Genomic DNA, 21,033 nt, shown 5'->3' with positions numbered 1-21,033 from the left:
CAGCTATAGGTATAATCATGATTATTTTTATTTATGAAAATTGAAACAATTTTGGACCAACACTCCAAAATCATGAGATTTTAGGACAAAAAACTGAATTTCCACGTTCATGTGGAAAATTGGAAAAGCTACGATTAGATGGCAACATTCTCACACAGTAAGAATCATCTAGAGCCAATCATTGGCTGCTTCCTAGTTGGTCAGTTTCTATGACTTCCTCTTGCCTCCTCTCTGATTCTGAAACTAAAAATTTCTTTTGTCATTGTGCTTGAAATTTTTTTCAAGTAGATAATATTTTTCTGTGTGTGTCTAATAACAGCAAGCTTATAAAAGTTAAACCAAGAAGGATAAGTGTTCATGGAAAATTAAAAGACCATATTATTTAGTAGAACTTAATAATATTCTTATCTGTTTAATATGCAAACGTGGTGTATCTATGTAAAAAGGCTGCAATTTAAAGCACCAATTCAAAACGAACCATAGTAATGAAGATGAACTAAATCGAAAAAGGATCTATCATGAAAAACTTAATGAACTCAAAGGAAAAGACTAACATTTCAGGAGGGTTTATTTTTAAATGCAAATAAGCACAAGCACGGCTGCTCTGAAAAGCAATTATATCACAAATGAATAATGAATTGTCATACATCAATACTTTTTTAAATGGTAATTTTTAGAGCTGTTCTTATTAAATGAAGAAAAATCGCATATAGAAAAGTAACACATGGTAAATACCAGGGTAACTGAAATAACTGTTGCCCAGAAATTTGGAAACATAGATGAATATACCAAGTTCATATTAAGTGAAAAAAAAAAAAGTAACTGATTTTAATGTTTTTTTCCTCTGCTGATATCTTACATATTTACGATACATCATCAATGGAATTATGGTGTCTCAAGATAATTGTGAACATGAGGTGTATGACTAAGACAAATTCATAAAATGATTTGTGTGCATGCTTATGTTGTATAATTGCCAGAATGTTTGACATAAAATTTTCAAGATTAATGACTAAAGGCAATGTTTTGAAGATGTTCAGTTAATTTTGGACTTAATACGATTCTTAAATCCTATTTGGAAATGTTTAGCAATGACAGAATAGCTACTATCATTCAGCTCATCATTTGCCATGAATTACTTTACTTAAGAAGTTAAGTTGGAAACCATGCTGGTGTCAATGATTAAGTCAGCCATTTGTGCACCAGCATCAACGATCATCTTCTGAACTCTCTGGAAGAAGGATGATGTGTCACTTGATATTGAACAGATTCTTTGAAATGTAAAATGCAATAAGTTTATTTCATCTAAGATAAAAAATTAATCTTAGCTCACAAGCAAAGATGGAATCAATGATAGTCTTTTCATCATCTAAATGCCTTATAGAATGCTATGTAGAATAAAAGTAGTAACTGGAAAGTATGACTTGCTTACCTGATTTCTTGTGAAATTATGCCTTTGGGAAGCTCCTTTGTCAGGGATTTACCTGGCAAATACTTCTTGGCAGAAATCATCCTGTGGAACTTAACAGGATTGCATGAATGACATGTCTAATATTGTGGAGTTAAGAAATAAAATGTTAAGAAAAGTCTCAGGATTAAAACTTTCTGGCAATGACCTCACACTGTTAAATCACATAATATGACTAGGTAAGTCAAGAGCCAGAATCAGAAGATACTTTACGCTGGCACAGTCCAATTCCAAAACTTAAATGTAACTTTTAATTAACTTAAATGTAAATGTAGCTTTGTGACTATTTTTTCCAGTTATAAACTGAATAAAAGTAAGCAATGCTGCTAGTTAAGAGATTGAAAATAGAATTCTGCATCCTGTGAAAGCACACCATAATGCAATGTATAAGACCTGGCATCTTGGTGTAGAACATGTCAGGTTTATTTTTCCAAATCAAAGATATTAACAATGTTGGAAGATATTTCTATTTTCATATTTTGAGTTTTCAATTTCAACTTTTAAATAGCTTCAATAACACACTTATTCTTGTTGTAATATATTTATATTTCAGTACTAATAGTTTATATATCTTTCTGATAGTTGACAATTTTTTACAACAAATCAATTTCAATCACTTATGTTACATGCTTTATCCATTAACCCAATATTTGTCTTTAGCTCTAAAGATGTCTGAGTCAATATCGCTTAGGCTAATGACAAGAGAAAAATTTGGAGAAAATCTAACTCATCCTAAACATAAGATGTCTATCCTGTATTTTGAAATCACCAGAAATGGGCTTTTATGGTGCTGTCAGAAACTTATTAATTATGATGTTCAAATGTGTTTATATATGTGCATTTTGAATATGTACATATATAGGTATATCATATATATCTTAGCCTGTTGAACATCTATATCTTTAATAATTTATGCCCCATCGAAATGATATAGATATGATACTGTATGCTATGCTAAAACCATAGTCTACGAGAAATGTATATAAAAGACAAGGGCCTTTCCAAGAAAATATCCTAGTCAAATAAGACATCAACTTTCCACTAATATTGCCATTTACTAGGTCAGGATATGTATACTTATTTGGAAGAAGACACAGCCATGTGGATAGAAAGGTTATGAAGTTCTATTTCTTATAATTATTTTAAAGAGTCTGAGATTGTAATATTTCTTATATGTAGAAATGATTTAATATTCACTGAAACCTTTCGCAATGTATGGAACACATTTGAATATGACATTCATTTAATTAAACTATATATTTAGAGTTTCCTTGAATGACTTTCTCTACAACCTGACTTCAACAGATAATTGCCAGTTCTGCGCATCCTTTTATAAAACTGACTCCTAAATACAATTAATTAGTAAGTTTTGAAAAACTCCCACATCTCAAGGATGTTTTATAAAAAGGCAAAGTTAATGATTTCAAATCTTAATTTATATTAAATCAAACTATTCCCATCATGTGCCGAAAGAATTACCTTGCTTTAAAAATTGGAGAAACAGAAAATACAGCCACTTGATAACCACTGCATCACTAACCTTTATAGTGTATGACCTATTGTGCCATTTAGGGTCATGATCCCTTTATTCATTCTTAGATAATATATCCATTGCTCCTATATCTAGAAGGATCTATTTAGAGGCAAATGCTATTCAAGTCCTGTTTTACAGAAATAGAAAAACACAATGTCATGGTGTTTGGAAGTGAATTGATGATGCATTGCACTAGCATATAGAGACATCGTTCCCATAAAACTTGAACATTATAGTTCAGGGACTATTTAACCTTTAATACAAATCATTTTTATTGTCCCAATAGAACTCGAAACACTTTATTCTTTACATTTCTCTTTGGCACTGTGTACCAACTACATTATTATTTTGTCAGGGTGGAAAGAAAAGTCATGTTAAGTTTAATCCATGTGCAAACACATCTGAAGAGCTATGTAGGAATGTACACATCTCCATCAAATAGAGAACATGAAGACTCAAAATTTGTCACTGATGACAGAATATTTATGAAATAAAATGATCTTCTAGACTCTCCTTTATTTTCAGAATTACGTAGTTTTCTGCTTTCTCTTTACATGCTATCAGTGATGTGCTTTCAAATAATTCTAATAATTCTGCAACATTGAATAGGGAAAATGCCAGAATAAAACTTACTGCTGCCAACGTGTTTATTTTTCATACTATTTGTTAGTATTTACTTCTAGGTTTATCTGGCATAACTCATCAGAAAAAACAAAGTCAATTTATTTCTAAATTTAAAAAATATTTTTTGGTAGGGACTTAAGTTCATTTACATTAAAATGTATCTTCTGAGGAAATTGGTTCTTCATCTTTTGCTAGTTTGTTTTGTCTTGCTATCATGTTCCTTATTCTTTTCTTTTTACAGTTTGCCAAAGACAAAATTATCAAGGGGCATAGTATAGGGAAAAGGGGAAACAAAAGAAATACAATATAACTAAATTAAGTGCTTTAAATTCCAGCGAGAAAATAAAAATGATTTGTGTTAAAGGTTAAATAGTCCCTAAACCATAATGTTACAAGTGTTATAGGAATGATGTTTCTATACTCTTGTGCAATGCATCATCAATCTACCGCCAAATACCACTGACATTGTTTTTTTTTTTTTTTTTTTTTTTTTTTTTTTTTTTTTTTTTTTTATCTCTGAAGAACAACATTTGGATACCACTTACCTCGGAGACAGTTCTTTTGGAAATTATAAATATATTTCTTTCTGGGATCAAAAGAATCCGCATCAAAATGAAAGATGAAGTGTTGAATCTGAATTCACAGCTGCTTTATGCAATCTAGAAAGAGTAAGGGATTTCTCATTTTAGTTCACTTCTCAAAGCTTTGTAGATAGAAGCCTGAAATGATATATTTGAATTTTTAAAAATATTCTTCTTGTCTGGCTGTGTAAATGATTGCAATCAATCAGATTTTCTTTGTTCAAGAAAAAAACATGAAATTACAATATGAATATTTTTCACATGTAATTTTAGTTATACAGTGGGCAATGACTGACAGCTTAACAATGTCCCACTGTGGCAAGAATAATGTGTTATTTTTGGAAAAATATTTTTACTTAAGAAAAGTTAATTTACAATAAGCTGATTTTAAAAGTCTCCTTGGAAAATAGTTTTGAAGGTCACAAACATATTTTGAGTATATTATTTTACAGTTTTATAAACTAATTTTTAAAAATGTATTAAGATCTTATCTGTTACAAAAACAAAAATCTGCAGCAAAAACAAAATGATCTATTTCGTAGCTGTTTATAATACACAAACATTTCAGAGAAGTATCGTTGCCTATTTCAAAAGTGTTACATTAATTACAAAACCAATTTTAAATATTGGAAAAATAATTATATTAAAAAATAAATTCCAATGGCAGAATAGATTATTATAATCAAACGGATCCTTTTTCTGCCATTTTGAAAGAAAAGCTATGTTCACTGGATGTTTTATAATTACAGTTTCTATAAATCAAAAACTATATTGTGATTTTGCTTGAAGATTCCAAAATGAGTTCAATTTTCAACTGTACATGTATAATATTTGATATAATTTCCCCCTTTGAGTTGGAGATTTCACTGTAAAACTTTATCCATAAAAATTTAGTATAAATATTATTGTAATCAAATATTATACAGAGTTTAAGACTGATGTCCACAAAATGGTAAAACAGAAGATCTCCTGGCATCACTCCTTTCAAAAGAGTACAACAGGAAACTATTCAAACCAGAAATCAAGGAAGTAGTGGAGAAATCCCTGGGTCCCTGGGGAGTTTAGACTTTATCTTACATCCAATGGGAAGCTATTTACAGGTTTTAAGCAAATGATTATGTCTGTGTTTTAAAGGTATTATAGTCTGGAGGCTTCATGGAATTACATAATTTATAATTTATAAATTTATCATATATAACTGATTTAAAGCAAGCTTAGAAGCATAAACTCAAGTTAGAAAAGGTGGGTTTGACATAAAAGCTTAAATGTGTTTCATTTGTTTGCTTGTTTGTTTCTAACACAAGTTTAACCTACATGTGATTCACCTTTGGATTGGTGATTCTAGAGTTTGATGCAGACAGTCTGGGCACAGACATTTAGAGAAGGTCAGTCCACAAATGATGCTTAATGATCTCTGGGTGATGATCACTTTCTCTCCAAGGAGAAACTGCATGGAAAGAAAGGTCCACATATACTCTGAAAAACTTAAAAATGGTCACATAAGAGGAGCAAGACTAAGACTCACATTTTCTCTATCTTGAAAGGGATAGAAATAGCCATATACATAGGAATAAATCATGTTTCTTATAATTACTTAAGGAGTCCAAGGATGGAAATGATTTGCCAGGTAACCATTTAGTGTTTGCTGCATTTATAATGTGTGAATTTGACAGAGAAGCCTGAGATGTAGGGGAAAACCTGGAGAATGAGAAGAAGGGTCTCAAGAAGTAGTGGTTGACTTGGGCAATGCTGAAGGATCAAGAAAGTGAGAACTCCAATTGGTCATTTGGATTTGGCTACATAGTCACTAGTGACTTCTGTAAAGAGCAGTTTCAGTGGAGTGTGGGGATAGGCGACCTACTGAAAATGCACCAGAGAGTGAAGAGGAGGTAGGGGCAGGGAAATAGCCTGTGTGGGAACAAACAAAACAAACAAAAATGTTTTCAACAACCCTCCTTGTTTGATCCTTCACCCTTGAGAACATCTTACATCAGATCACTGCACTCATACAAAATGTAAATCAAAGGAAATTATGAATGATTTAAAGCCAGAAGTTCTAGCAAACATTATTTAGGTGGCAGGATCGTGTTGTAAAATGATCCCAACAGGTTGGAAAGACACAAATATAGGTTAGCTTTTTTGTTCATGTCAGTTTTCCAAATTCACCAATGATGCTCCCTGCTATTATTTTTGGTATTTCAAGGATTCTACATTCAAAAATCTATCTTCATAATTCTTGGTCTTCTGAACTCTGATAATTTATCTTTATTCCAGTTAACATACTTTCATAGCATCAACAATAGTAATAATGGTTGCCAGTTCTAGATTTCTACCATTTACCAACAATAATCCAATTAGTTTATTAATTTAATCCTCATGGCATAAATTGAGGTTTAGATCATTTGTGCAGATAAGGAAGTTGGCATTCACAAAATTAATTAAATTGCTTCAGCAATTTATTTGTTTTTACATAGAATTAAATTATTTAATTGTTTTTACCTAGAATGTTTCACCTCTAAAACCCACAAATTCTTAAATTTGGATCAATTCTCAATACTGCTTGTTCATATGCCAGGCTGCTGAGTACAACAGAGAAAATCACACAGCTGGCTAGATGAATATCTCATTTACCCTATGTATTTATACTACAAAGCACTATCAGAAATTGCATCTGGGTTCTTTCCTTTTTTTTGGTCACTTTCTCATTTCTGCTCTGCCATGACTCAAAAACTTCGCTGTTCAAACATCTTACCCAATATCCATTATAATCTTCATTGTCAACAACTTCATATCCTATTTTACAGAGATATTTGAGACCAGCAGATTTAAACTTGCTTTAATATCTATCTTTATCTTTATAAACAAATGTATTATTTTCCCACGTTCATTTTTCTCTCCTTTGTTCCAGGCTGAAAGAGAAAATTGCCCCATTCAGAGTGTAAGGTTATTCTTTCTGTGATTTCCATCTGAAATATACTTCTTTAGATCCATTCTTCATTGAGAAACTACAATTTGTGCTTCAAAGCCTTGCTTCCATTTTCTTTCCTTTTGTGAAATATTCTCTGACACAGGAATTTTTGGCACGTTCCCCAAACACAGTAATTTTTCTATAATGCTAAGGCTGTACCTATACGCACATTCATCGTACTTATCACTGCATGGTTTATGGGGTGGGAGGCAAACATGGGTGCATATTAGGAAAAAAAAAGTTTCCCAACCCCTTTTGCCACATACTGTGATTCCATAGGATTGAGACAGGAGTTAGAAATTGATGATTCATGAATATTGCTATGTGATGATAATGATCACCCTGGGTTGGAAACCACTGAATTGTGGAAGGAACATAGGTCTCAGGTCTGAGGGAAACAGCTTTAATTTCAGCTCTGAAACTTAGTAGAAGAATGGTTTTCCACAAACTTCTCCCAGCAATAAATCTTGTCCTGTTTTCGAACTATGTTGGGATTTCTACCACGTCTGTCTTCCCATTTCTATCAGTAGCCCCAGTCATCATCATCTCTCTCACCTGGCCTATTGCAACCCCCTGACTGATCTGATACACACTTGCTTCCTCTATTATATTTTCTCCATCTAGAACTGAGAGATTCCTTTATGGAAAAGTTGTATAATGCCACTTCTCTCCTTAAAAATCTTCCAGGAACTTCCTTTGACATGCAGAATATAATCCAAATTCACAATAGCCTATATGACTGTATAACTTGCTGTTACAAATTTCCCTTATCCTACTCCTGTTATTCCTTTGATTTCTACTACTTCCTTTTCAATTGTTTATTTCAACGCAGCCATGCTGGACTCCTTAATGTTCCTTGCTACACTAGACAAGCTCAGGCCTCAGAGTCCTTGGATTTAATACTGTTTCTGTGTAGACTGTTTCCCTGCAGATATTCATATGACTCTCTTCTTCCCTTTATTCAGATTTCTTATCAAAATCATCTCCCCTAAGAAGTCTTCCTGGCAAAAGAGTATGCACGTGTTATACTCACTCATCACCACAAATCACTTACTAATTTTTTAAAAAATTTGTTTTTGTCAATTTCCCTGACAAGACAGGAAAACATTACGTGAATTAAAGAGGCCAGGGAATTCTGGACAAGGAGTGCATGAATGGTTCCTGTTGCTGGATGAGGAAACACCGGGGAAAGATAGCAAGTGATTATATTCCAGCCTGACCAATAGGGTCACTTCTGGTGGTGCTGAGACCTTAGCAGCCAAAAGCCCAGAAATAGGATCTGATTTCTTAGTGCCTGTGGAAGGCATCAAACCAGGAAAAGTGACGCAACCTTCTCAGTAAGGAGACTGCAGTATTTGTACTTCCCTGATTTTATTTGCAAAATGTTCAATCACAGTTTTCCTTCTGTGAGAACAACTCTTACTGGGACTAACACAAACAAAACTTTTTTCTTTTGTGCTTTATTTCCTTTTTTTTTTTTTTAGATGGAGTCTCGCTCTTTCGCCCATGGCTCTTGGCTCACTGCAACCTCCACCTCCAGGGTTCAAGCAATTCTCGTGCCTCAGCCTCCTGCATAGCTGGGATTACAAGTGCCTGCCATCACGCCTGGCTAATTTAACACTTTTTTCTATATTTAAATTTTTTTTCTGTATAGTCTGGTTTCTATATTATAAGCAAGCACTGTAATTAGATGGGGCAAAATTTTAGTGTGATCTGGCCATAGTTAACTGGTGATATTATGGTGAAAACTGTATCATATTTTTCCAATTCCATTTCTAGTCTCTAAAACCATTTCTTTCTCACACAGTGTGTTTTCAAGACAGAAGTTAAGTGTTTTTGAGTCTGGTTCTAGTAAGCCTAAAATAACATACCAATTATTTTGATTAAAGAAAAAGGCCATGGGTCATTTTCCTCATTAGATTATGTCAGTTATGGTATTGCTGAACATCTATTATATTTTCTCCCAAATAAAAATGGACTCTCTCTAGTATTATTTTAGTGTTGAATAGAAAAAGTGTGGTCTAGAAGCTGTTATTAGTTTTCCTTTGTAAAATGTCTCTCAGTTAATTAGAATTGTATCTGTTCATAAATACTTCATTGCAAATTTATTAAATAAGCTTTAAGTCTTGTCACAGAGGTGAATGGTGATTGTCTAATTTAAGCCTGAATTTTTGTCTGTAACACTGCCTTTGTCTGGTGACACAATTTTGTACGAGCTTAATGAAAGTGAGTTTAGCTTACTCTATTGTCCTTTTGTTGCATTGCCATGACAATGTTTCATACAGAACTGTATTCTCTTTTACTTCACCCTTTACCACTTTATTATCTGTTCTACCTTTAAATGACTTCTCTATTAATTTACACAGTAATCCATTGTATGTTGGTGTATGCCACCAAATAACAAAAGCATCTAAAAATATGATTACTGCATATTCATTGGCCATTCATTTACTTTCCATGTAGAATATTTAGGTGAGGTTCATAAGAACTGGAAGACTTATCAGCTGTTTCAAAAAAAGTATATAGTAAGTGTGCCAAGAGACATTACCTCATAGAAATAAACTGTGAATGTTTGATGTCCCCTCCAGTTTACTCCTGTACTTTAGTACACATCATAATGCACGTTTTTCAAGTTTCTTTTTTATTAAAGTGACTGAGCATTTTTCTGTCCATTCAAAATACCATATTCAGCACAGTGATTATAGGGAAATCATTTGAAGAAAGCAAATAACTCTGAATTATTTCTAGTCCTGGCTAAAACGGACTTTAATAAGACCTTATTAAAGTCAGTTTAACTCTAAGGGTCTCAGTAAATTATTCTTTTCTTTTTCTTTCTTTCTTTTTTTTTTATACAGGGTCAAGCTGGAGTGCATGGCTCACTGCAACCTCTGCCTCCTGGGCTCAAGGCACCCTTCCACCTCAGCCTCCCAAGTAATTGGGACTACAGGTATAAGCCACCAGGCCTGGCTATTTTTTGTCTTTTTAGTAGAAAAAGGGTTTTTCCATATTGCCCACAGCATTCTCCAACTCCTGAGCTCAAGCAATCCACCCACCTTGGCTTCCCAAAGTGCCGGGATTACAGGTGAGAGCCACCACCCCTGGCCAGTATTCATTTTTTATGGGGGAGTGAGGGGTCAGTTTTCTGACCCATGAAAGCAGATATTGAGAGTTTGAACATTTTTCATTTAAAATAAAGTTTTATATAAGATCACTTTTTGTTAGTAACTTAATTATTCCTTGGATGTTGTAGATTAGAATTTTAAAGACCATCAAGATACAACTTTATATACACCATGTGCCTTATTAGGTGATTTGGTCAACGACAGCCCACCTGTACAACAATGATCCCATAAGATTGTAATACTGTATGTTTTCTGTACCTTTTCTATGTTTAGTTACATAAGTATTTACCACTGTGTTACAATTGCCTACAGGATTCAGTAGAGTTCATGCTGTATAGGCTTGTAGACTAGAAGCAATAAGCTATACCATATAGCCTAGGTGTGTAGTAGTCTATACCATCTAGGTTTGTGTAAGTACATTCTATGATGTTTCCACATTGACAAAATCTCCTAACAATGCATTTTTCAGAATATATCTCCATCATGGAGAGACATCACTGTCCTGCCTTTTGTTTGCATCACTGTGTTCTTATTCAAAGAAAAAGATACACATTACACACAACTTTAAACTCTTAGTCACACTCACGTTAGCAATTAAGAATGCAGGAATGTACAGTACATGCACTAACTGTGCCTTGACCATTTGCTGACCTGATACATGACTTAATATCTTAATATATTTGATCTCACTTCAGGAAATCGAGTTTGGAAAAGAAAATGTGCACTTAATGTAAACAAAATTATATTAAATGTTTCTTCCTAGTTTAAAATAATTTTTCAATAAACCAGGATGCCTTAAAATATTCCTCATTAAACATTGAGCTATTTTTCTTTTATTAGAAATTACCTATAAAAATAGTGGCCGTCTCTCTTGATGAAAAATGGATTGGTATCATGATATACTATTAGATCTATACCCTTTCTATTCTGTTTTTTTTCTTCTAATTTATAGAATAATCATGACTATGATACCAGGAACAAAAACGTCCTCAAGAACAGGTGCCTAATTGGGAGAAAACTTGACACTTCCCATTTCCATTTTAGGTGTTAAAAAAATCTACACATTCAGTTATTTTTATAGTTAAAAAGTTTAATTTTGTTTAAAATATCACAAAGTATAAAACATGATCTGAATATTGTTAAAAGGTCATGCAAATTAGAACCATGCTTATTCAATTTGAATCAAGGTATATTTAAGTCATTTTTTCATAAAATTATTGGGATTATTAATATTTAGTAACCTAAATCATTTTTATAAAGTGATAATAAAACAGACTGTCCTAAGAGATTGATTTTGTTATGGCTGCATCTAAAGAAACTAAAATGCATTGTGGCAGGAAGGACTGGTGTCATTTATAGTGACATTCAAGTAATCTGGGGGTGATAGATGCTTGACTCTGCTAAATTTATGCTAGGATTAGCACCATTTACCTGCTTTTAGTGTGTTAAATACTCAATGAAATATGTGTTTATGAAAGTAATTCTGTGTTTTTCAAATTTCATGACACTTTTAATAAAACTGTTAAATTAACAGCTTCATGGGGTTATAACTGATATACAAAGAACTGCACATATTCAATGTGTACAATTTGATGAGTTTGAACATACACAAACACCCATCATATCATCACCACAATCAAGGTAATCAACATATCCAGCACATTTTAATAGTACGATAAAGACTACTCCGCCTTTTAAGAGTCCTGGTAGTCTCAGTGAAACAAAATCTCTTGATTTTCAACATTCCTCTAATGTATCAGTTCTTTCCAACTGGGATTTACCAAGCAATGTCATTTTGTGTTGAATTACCATGAGTTTTTAAAAGATGCTAAATGAAGTAAAGTATGTTAGAATTTGATTGCCAATCAAGACTTTGATATGCGATCTGAATTTTTAGACCAGTGGTTCTAAGGTTGGTGAGGGAGAGGGGCAGTTGTACTGTGTGGGAGACACTTGGCAATGTCTGGCAATATTTTAGTTGTCACAATTGCAGGCTGGTGCCAGAATCTAGTATATAAAGGCCAGGGATGCTGCTACATGCCCTACAAGGCACAGGGCAGTCTTGTAGTATCTGGCTCACAATGTCAACAGTGCTGAGGTACAGAAACACTGATTTAGATTAATCATTGTGCTCAAAAGTGAAGAGTGAGCAAAATGTGTTGTTTGCCTTGTGAATTTTGGAGAAAAAAAAAACAAAGCTCCATCCAACCATTCTACATTTCTGACATCTGTGTTACATATGATTGGAGATTCTCTTTCTTCTAAATACCCATTGTGAGCTTCAATGACTGCTGGGATAAGAGCCACTTGTTCCTACAGTAATTGTCACAGGATAGCTGCCAGATGGTAATATTGAGAAGGACAACATGAAAAAAAATTCGATGTTTTTTTCTTTTCTCGTTTCATTCTATCTTCATAGGCTAAATAAGTTGGTCTAATGTTTGTTCTACCTTACTTTAAGCAGAAGACATAATTCCTTCATGCAAATGGCACCTAAATGGTGAGCAGACATGTCATGTGAAATTCTTTTAATATATCTGCTCATTATTTGTCCCTATGGACCATTTAACATTATTCAAAGAGGAAAGATTTTTCTTTTCTTTTCTTTTCTTTTCTTTTTTTTTTTTTTTTTTTTTTGCCACTAAAAGAAAATCTGGGTAGGCCTATGACTCTTCTGTTCACTCTTGGAGAGTGCTGTGATAACTGCTTGGAGAGTGCTGTGTCATAAATACTATTAGAATGCCCTCACTTTACAATATGTATAGCTATGCATTTGATTTAAATCTTCACTGTGATATGTAAGACTGGCTTCAGGCAGGCTGTTGCCTGTGAATAGGCATGACCAGCTTGTTCTCTCTTTTCCATTTGACTTTTTGCAAAGCCTCTCAAATTGAAATACAGAAAGGGGCATAGTCAGAGGGTAGACTTTTACACAGAGGTGCTGCTCTAGAATGAATCTGCGTTCACTATGTCTGGCAGGTTTTTAGCATGGGCTTTTGCTAGTTACTAGCTTATTTTAAGGTTTCGTGGGGTCACTGAGACGCCTCTGCTTGGACTCTCTGCTATGACGTGGGCTACAATCACCCTTCCCCTGAGTACTACTCCCTGTATGCGTCTGATTTTTCAGGGGCCCCATTCATGGAAAAACTCTTTGAGTCTCACTGTATACACATATGATACTCTTGAGCAGGACTCACACTGACTACAGGCTGACACTTCCCTACATGACAAATTATCTGATCTATAAGAAACATTTACCTATCATTTATCTTGACAGAGTCTAACAGTGAATTTCCTACCAAAGAATTTTGGCAGAATTTCTTTCTTCTTGATGGCTCACCTTCAAACTCCATGAAACACAGATCAAGGTGACCTTTGTGAGTCACCTTTCTCTAGGCTTAAGCAGGTAGCATCTTTCCGGTCATCCACATTTGGAGAGAATGTTGGAACTCAGCACACACAGCAACAACACTCTCCAAGGTAATCTCTCAGTCTCCATTCTCTCAAACTGATATGCCCAGCTATGTTCAAAACCTGAACCTTTGTAGGCTCAGAATTTACTTGGATAACTGGCATTCATTGTCAATTGGGGACTGAGTCTAAATATCTAAGATACCATTTGTGATTACTAGAAGAATCCACATCACAATTTGCTCATAAATCAAAATTTCATAATATTTGGAAAGATGATAGAATGAAATCATATTGATACCATTGTTCTCATGCCTCATTCTAATGATTAAAAACTGTAAACAACATATGTGCATAAAATACTCTGGAAATTACAAATGCACATATATGTGTATATGTCTATATATGTATATGTTTATACACATATTACATGTATATGTATATGTACACATATTACATGTATGTGTATATCACACATATACATATGTATATGTATATACATATGCATGTGTGCACAAAATATACATATATGTGCATAAAAGATACATGTATATATGTGTATACATGTGTGTGTGTGCATATATATATATTGTGTTTTTCTTTGTTAAATCGTTTACAATAGTGCAATTTTCAATTTTGGTGTGAAGTCTTAAGTAACTGATGTTAAGACAGAAATCTAAGAAAGTTATTTTAAACAGTAATATTTTGGCAATGCAAAGCTATCTAGTAATATTGCTCAGACAATACAAAGCTAGTTCTATTCCTATTTGTCCTGCTGATCTGGAAGAAAAAACTGATCCCTCCCTGCAAGGGCCCCACTAACTGAAATGAGACATTGTGTTTGTTGGACCTATGATCTTCTTTACAGAGAAAAGCAATTCATAAAGTTAGAAAAGGGCACCATGTAAAATCCAACGCACATTTTGTAGAAATAGCGTGAGGATTGCTGAGAGGGGTGAGAAAGACTAATAGCAACAACCAAACCAAAAACAACAAGAAAAAAACCCCTATTCTCCATAGTTTATTCTTGAGAATATGACATAGAAAATATATGCCTAAGAAAATGTATCTTAAGGGAGAATGTTATTGGTGTATTTTTTCCAAAGGGACATGTTCTTAAATTTTTTTTGCACTGCATTTATGTGTTATTAATATCTTTTTATAACTTAAATATATTTTAATTCTACAGCTCTGGATCAAGGCATGCAAATATGCTATCTTGATCTTGTATTTTAGTTTTTTCTTTTTCTTAATTCCATGTAGCACACATGATTATTATGAGAAAATGTTTTAGATTTACCTGTATGTTAAACAATTTTATTTTTGTTAACTCTTCTTCCATCTCAGCTTCTTTATAAGATTATTTTCCTTTTTCCTGAAGTACGCCTTCGTAGGTTCCTTCACTGAAATTGTTTTGCCATGTTGATGGATCAGTTTTTATTTTTCTGAAAGTGCATTTATTTCTCCTTTAGTGTTGAATACTTGCTTTGCTGGATGAAAAAACTTACTTGATCCTAATTTGCAGGCATAAGAGGCTTAATTTGGAGAGACTTTCTTGTGGAGGAAATGTGTCTCCTGCTTCACCCGAGGACCATGAATTCTTAATCACGTGGTACCACTTTGTCTTCCTTTGAGAGGCCTGGTTAGTGTGAGAACCTCAGAGTTGGCTCTCCACCAAGGATATAAACAACGTTATTAGTGGCCTCTTCCATTTCAGGAAGATAATTACAATCGTTTTTACAAGGAGTATTTCACAAAGGAGTATATTTAAATTTTATTTGATCTGGGATAGAAGGGTATACCTAAAGGTGTTCATGGTATATTGTGAAAAATTTTCTAAATTGTAATTTATAAATAATAATGTTAACATACTAAAAATAAATCTAATAATTATAGTAAAGCTTTTAAAGATTGTCAAAACCTTTTTCCCTTGCCTTCTTTATACAAGGCTCAGGTGGTAGACTTGTTAAGTAGTGAAATGAGATATTCAAGTGTAATGCCTAAAGCACAATGGGTTAATGACTATTATAACAGATAATACTCTTTAGATTGTTGTTTGATAATACACGGAATGACTAGGTTCATGTTAATAATGCACAATGGGCTGGGCGCGGTGGCTCAAGCCTGTAATCCCAGCACTTTGGGAGGCCGAGACGGGCGGATCACGAGGTCAGAAGATCGAGACCATCCTGGCTAACACGGTGAAACCCCGTCTCTACTAAAAAATACAAAAAACTAGCCGGGCGAGGTGGCGGAAGCCTGTAGTCCCCGCCAGGCAGGGGTCCCGCTGAGGCAGGAGAATGGCGTCGACCCGGGAGGCGGAGCTTGCAGTGAGCTGAGATCCGGCCACTGCACTCCAGCCTGGGCGACAGAGCGAGACTCCGTCTCAAAATAATAATAATAATAATAATAATAATAATGATGATGCACAATGGTCTTCAGTGGGGGAAGCAAGGGTGAAATTGAGATTTAACACAGAAATTACAGATTTAATAATTAACATGACTTTACTACTCAAAAATTAATTTTCAGATCACAAATTTTATATCTATTTTGTTCCAAGTTTAATTACTGCCTCCAGATTTCTTATGTAAATAAATTCTTCTAGATGGTTAGATAATGTACCTCTCATTATTATTGTTTGTTTTAAAATGGAATCAGTTTACAGCTAGAATGACATAATTACCAAACTGGATCTTATAGATGGATCCGCCAGATCTCAGTAGTTGTTCAGAGCTCCAGGGTCTGTCAGTCAGGATGCAGGGTCTAGAGAGCCCTCTGCCATGTGGATGTAGCAAATTCTGTAACCACTTCTTGCTCAGATTACATGATACTTAAGACTCATCAAGACAAACTTGAGAGGAAGTGGCTCTTCTGGCAAGATTTCTAGTGATCCCAGAATCTTTGTGAAGAGAAACTCATATTTGTTTACAAAGCTATTATAATATGTATAAAACACTAAGATTTAATTTTATATTAATATTTGTAAGTATATTTTTGTTCTGGCATTTGATTTAAAAATATAATTCCAGAAAGTAAATCTTATAAATAATACATAACAATAGTCATATAAACTTTTACTTATTTATTTATTTTTGAGACAGAGTCTCTCTCTGTCGCCCAGGCTGGAGTGCAGTGGCCGGATCTTAGTTCACTGCAAGTTCTGATTCCTGGGTTCACGCCATTCTCCTGCCTCAGCCTCCCAAGTAGCTGGGACCACAGGCGCCCGCCACCACGCCCGGCTAATTTTTTGTATTTTTAGTAGAGACGGGGTTTCACTGTGTTAGCCAGGATGGTCTCGATCTCCTGACCTAGTGGTCTACCTGCCTTGGCCTCCCAAAGTGCTGGGATTACAGTCGTGAGCCACTGTGCCCAGCCTAAACATTTTTTAAAAAAATTAATTCTACTCTTTATGGCTGTTGATCAGAATTGTTAAAATATAAATGTAATAAAAGTCCTAGTACCATCTTATATCTTATAAAGAAAAATTACTTTTAGCTTTTATAGTGAAGCCCACTGAAATGATTCAGTTTGCCAGTATTTTTCAAAAACAATGTTAACCTATATGGCCCATAAAAAAGTAAACTAACAAAATTTCTTTCTTAAAATATTGGTAACTTCATTGATACATAGTAAGGTAGGTAGGCATTGAGTCTCCAACTTAACCAATTATTTGAAACTTTCCAAAATAGTTTTTTATTTTGCTTTGAGAGATGTGCAAGTTCACCAAACTGAGAAATTCTTCAGTTTTCAATCATTTTAGTGCTTTGTAATAGTACATGGGCATAAATCAGAGCACTTGTATAATAATAGCCTACAGTAAAGAATAGATGTTTCAGCCAGGCATGGTGGCTCACACCTGTAATCCCAGCACTTTGGAGGCTGAGGTGGGCGGATCACCTGAGGTAAGGAGTTCAAGATCAGCCTGGCCAACATGTTGAAACCCTGTCTCTACTAAAAATACAAAAATTACCCAGGCGTGATGGTGGGTGCCTGTACTCCCAGGTACTTGGGAGGCTGAGGCAGGAGAATTGCTTGAACTCAGGTGGCGGAGGTTGCAGTGAACCGAGATCGCACCATTGCACTCCAGCCTTGGCAAAAGAGTGAGACTCCGTCTCAAAAAAAAAAAAAAAAAAAAAAAAAAAAAAAAAAGTTGCAAAGTGTTTTAAAGAATTATTTACAATGCATAAACTGGCCTCTTACATTAATTTTCTTATTTTTAACTCTAGCCCTTTGAAATTCATCAACTGTCATGTATTATTTTCAGATGAAAATAATCAGCGATTATTGAAAATGGAATTTAAAGTTCTGTGAATTAGATGGGAAACAAAAACTTGCCTTCAGTTTTTACAGATTCCACCAGACTGTGAAATCTGTGATGTCATAGATTTTCTCTATGTTGTTGGCTGCTGTCTCTCTAGCACCTACAAGAGTGACCCATACAGTGAACACTCCGTTTCTGCTTACTGTATGCATGAATGAATAAATGTATAAAGACTCTCACATGTGGCCACTGCTCACTTATTCAGCTCAAAACCGTGACTCTTTGTGTCACGTTATTTTATCACTTCTCTTATTCTAACACCTAGCTTTTATAATATGCTTTTCCTAGCATTATAGTTACATTTACACAGATGATTTTATTTTAAAAATGCAAACCATTCTTTACAAATGCCACTCAAAGCCAATAAAGAATTAATCCCTTTAAGATATATACTTGCATATATTGAGATTTTCAAGCAGAGTCAGACTTTAAAGCCACCAAATGAAAGAACGCTTATGTGTGTCTTATCACAGAGGCTGAGTTCCAGGATATTACTTTTAAAATTTTTATGTTGTCTCTCTCCCCTGCTCTTCTAAATAGAAGGGGAAAAAAAAACAGTATGTTGGCTATACAGTCTTTATGTTGCATTTTCTCAGAGAAATGTTTAACAATTATGAATAGAAAGAATAAGAACCCAAAAGCATGACGTGAGTCATCCCTTGCTTGTATTTTTGTGGGAATGTTGAGTCTCATCCTTTTCGGTTCTGTTGCTAGCCTGGAAAGCTGAAACCACAGTCCCTTCCAAATGATAACCATTATTTTCTCCCTTCTACTTTATTTTCTCATATTTTTCATCTTATAATGAGCAGTTACAAAAACTTTTGGGTCCAAATGTTTTACCAAGTCAGTTAACTTACTTCCTAACCTTTTTGAATAGCCCATTTGAAGTCCGTTAACACTATGACTCTAAAAAGACTAAATATAAAGTTTTACTAAGATAAGTCGTCATGTTGAATAAATATACAAATATGACCTTTGGTATGGATGTGCATGTAAGCAGTGGGGTAAATGCCTCCTTGTATTTAAAAGTAAAGAATTCTGTACTACAAGTAGAAATCTACCTGCAAAAACACACACACAGTCTGGCCGTAGCTACAGGTAGCATGCATGTTCCTTTTACATGTGAGTCAGAAAACCTGATTTTATTATGCTCTGTGTTATTCATCAAGGTAGTGAGGGCAGACCTATTGGGCTATTGTGCATTCCTGGCAGAGAAAGCGAAACAAGCTGTTGAATTTTCTTTTCTTAGGAGAGAAAACAATGTGGTCATCTAGAATGACAGATTGTCATCACGGGAGCACGGGAGAGGGATTGAGCAAGTCAACGGATGTCTTCTAGAGCCTAGAGAATGTGTCTGATACTCTGAAGTATATTTTTGCTAAATCCCAGGTGAGTATGTATTGCTAATGTGAGGTAGAGATAATTATTATTGTCATAAGCATTATTATTTAACATGCTTTTCCTCTTATATGTTACACATTATGATATATGCTTTAAAATATTGGTTTGATTCTCACAACAAGCCTGTGGGTTTGGTATTGCTGGCAATAGTTAACATATTTGAAAAAGCTGGAAGAGATATAACTCGTTTCCATGGAATCAATCAACCATTGATATATAAAAGGAGACTAGTTCTTTTAAACAAAGGGAAAGTGTGACTAAATAAAACTTTAAATGAAAACGAGTGCAAAAATGCTATCGGGATTGGAGATACATTTTTAAAAATTTGCTATGTATCTACAATTAAAAAATATATTAATGAAGTATTTTAAATAGAGTTTCCTAAGTCTAATAAGGTTTTCCAGGGCATGAATGACTAAAATACAAACAAACAGGCTTCTAAACATATTCTCCTTCACTGTTTCATCAATGCCATACATACTTATTAATGGTTTAGAAAAATACACCCTGCTATGGTTTATTGCCAAATAGCAAAGATATAAATTACATCTCCAACACTGACATGCCACTACATTATTAACAGGGCCACGGAGGCCATTGAAACTACACTGTATGCACATTTACAGTAAAGGGCATATTGAATGGTAAGCTTTACTATTTCAGTATATTTAATTTGGCACACTTGGTGCTGTTCTTTGTGAATGTTAATCTTTTCAACCAATACAGCAGCATGTCAGTATCTTCATTTGCAGGGTATAATAGGCTTATATCCTGAAACAATAAACTTATAATAGCTTGTCTGTTGCTTGGTGGAGATATGCACATTCAGCATGAACAAGGTGTTGCATGCCCTATTTTTGCTCAAGGTTCTTTATACATGTCCTTCCTTTCCTGTCAGGAACACAAGGCACATTTATAAGTTTTTGCTATAATGCCAACTGCATAGTTTGGAAATTTTCCAGTGTAGTACAATTCACTTTCTTTTTCCATTATTGATAAAATTGTAACTAGGTACATCTATATTTGAAATGTGAAGTGAGCATTAGACTGATTTTTAATGTTACATTGAGACTGATTTCTTTTTTTAGGACAGAAGTAAGATTTGGAAAAGGAGCATGCTTGTAGTATAAAACAGAAATAAATGTACATAAAGGATCTTAATACAGATTACTTCTTTTTACCAATGGTAATATTCAACTTGGTATTCATCAGTGGGAAGGTTTGAATCCATTCTATTTAACTACTTTCTTTTCTGACTAATTTCATTTCTGCAATACAGTAGATATATTATTAAGAACCAAAAAATGGAACAAAACACTTATAGGTCATTTAATAAAATATTTCTCTTCCAAATACTCTAAAATGGTATTAACACATATTCTATTTAGAACTCTTACTTACTGTTATTATCTGTTATATTAAAACAATTGAGGTATAAATTTCTAGATAAAAGGGCGTTACTCTAAAATCCCTTTCAAAAGATTGCAGCCTCAGTTGTATACTTTTATTGAATGACCCCAGTGATTGTGCTGCTTCATTGCATTTTACTTCTAACATTTCTGTCCTATGCACAAGATTGAAAAAGATTAAATTTGATTTG

At 34.0% G+C, this 21,033-nt stretch overlaps 1 long non-coding RNA gene across 1 annotated transcript in view; it reads left to right on the top strand.

Annotated features, from left to right (window-relative positions):
* Window positions 1-4,214: 4,214 nt before the first annotated feature.
* LOC104678728 overlaps window positions 4,215-21,033 on the top strand; it is a 29,782-nt gene continuing 12,963 nt past the window's right edge. Inside the window, exons 1-3 of the long non-coding RNA XR_750231.1 lie at window positions 4,215-4,294; window positions 10,031-10,122; window positions 19,282-19,421. This is a non-coding gene — a long non-coding RNA (uncharacterized LOC104678728). The remainder of the gene's footprint in view (window positions 4,295-10,030; window positions 10,123-19,281; window positions 19,422-21,033) is intronic.

The sequence above is a fragment of the Rhinopithecus roxellana genome, chromosome 2 (assembly GCF_007565055.1).
Source record: "Rhinopithecus roxellana isolate Shanxi Qingling chromosome 2, ASM756505v1, whole genome shotgun sequence".
In the NCBI taxonomy this organism is placed as follows: domain Eukaryota; kingdom Metazoa; phylum Chordata; class Mammalia; order Primates; family Cercopithecidae; genus Rhinopithecus; species Rhinopithecus roxellana.
Note: the sequence above shows the minus strand (reverse complement) of the source record. Positions and strands in the feature narration are given on the sequence as shown.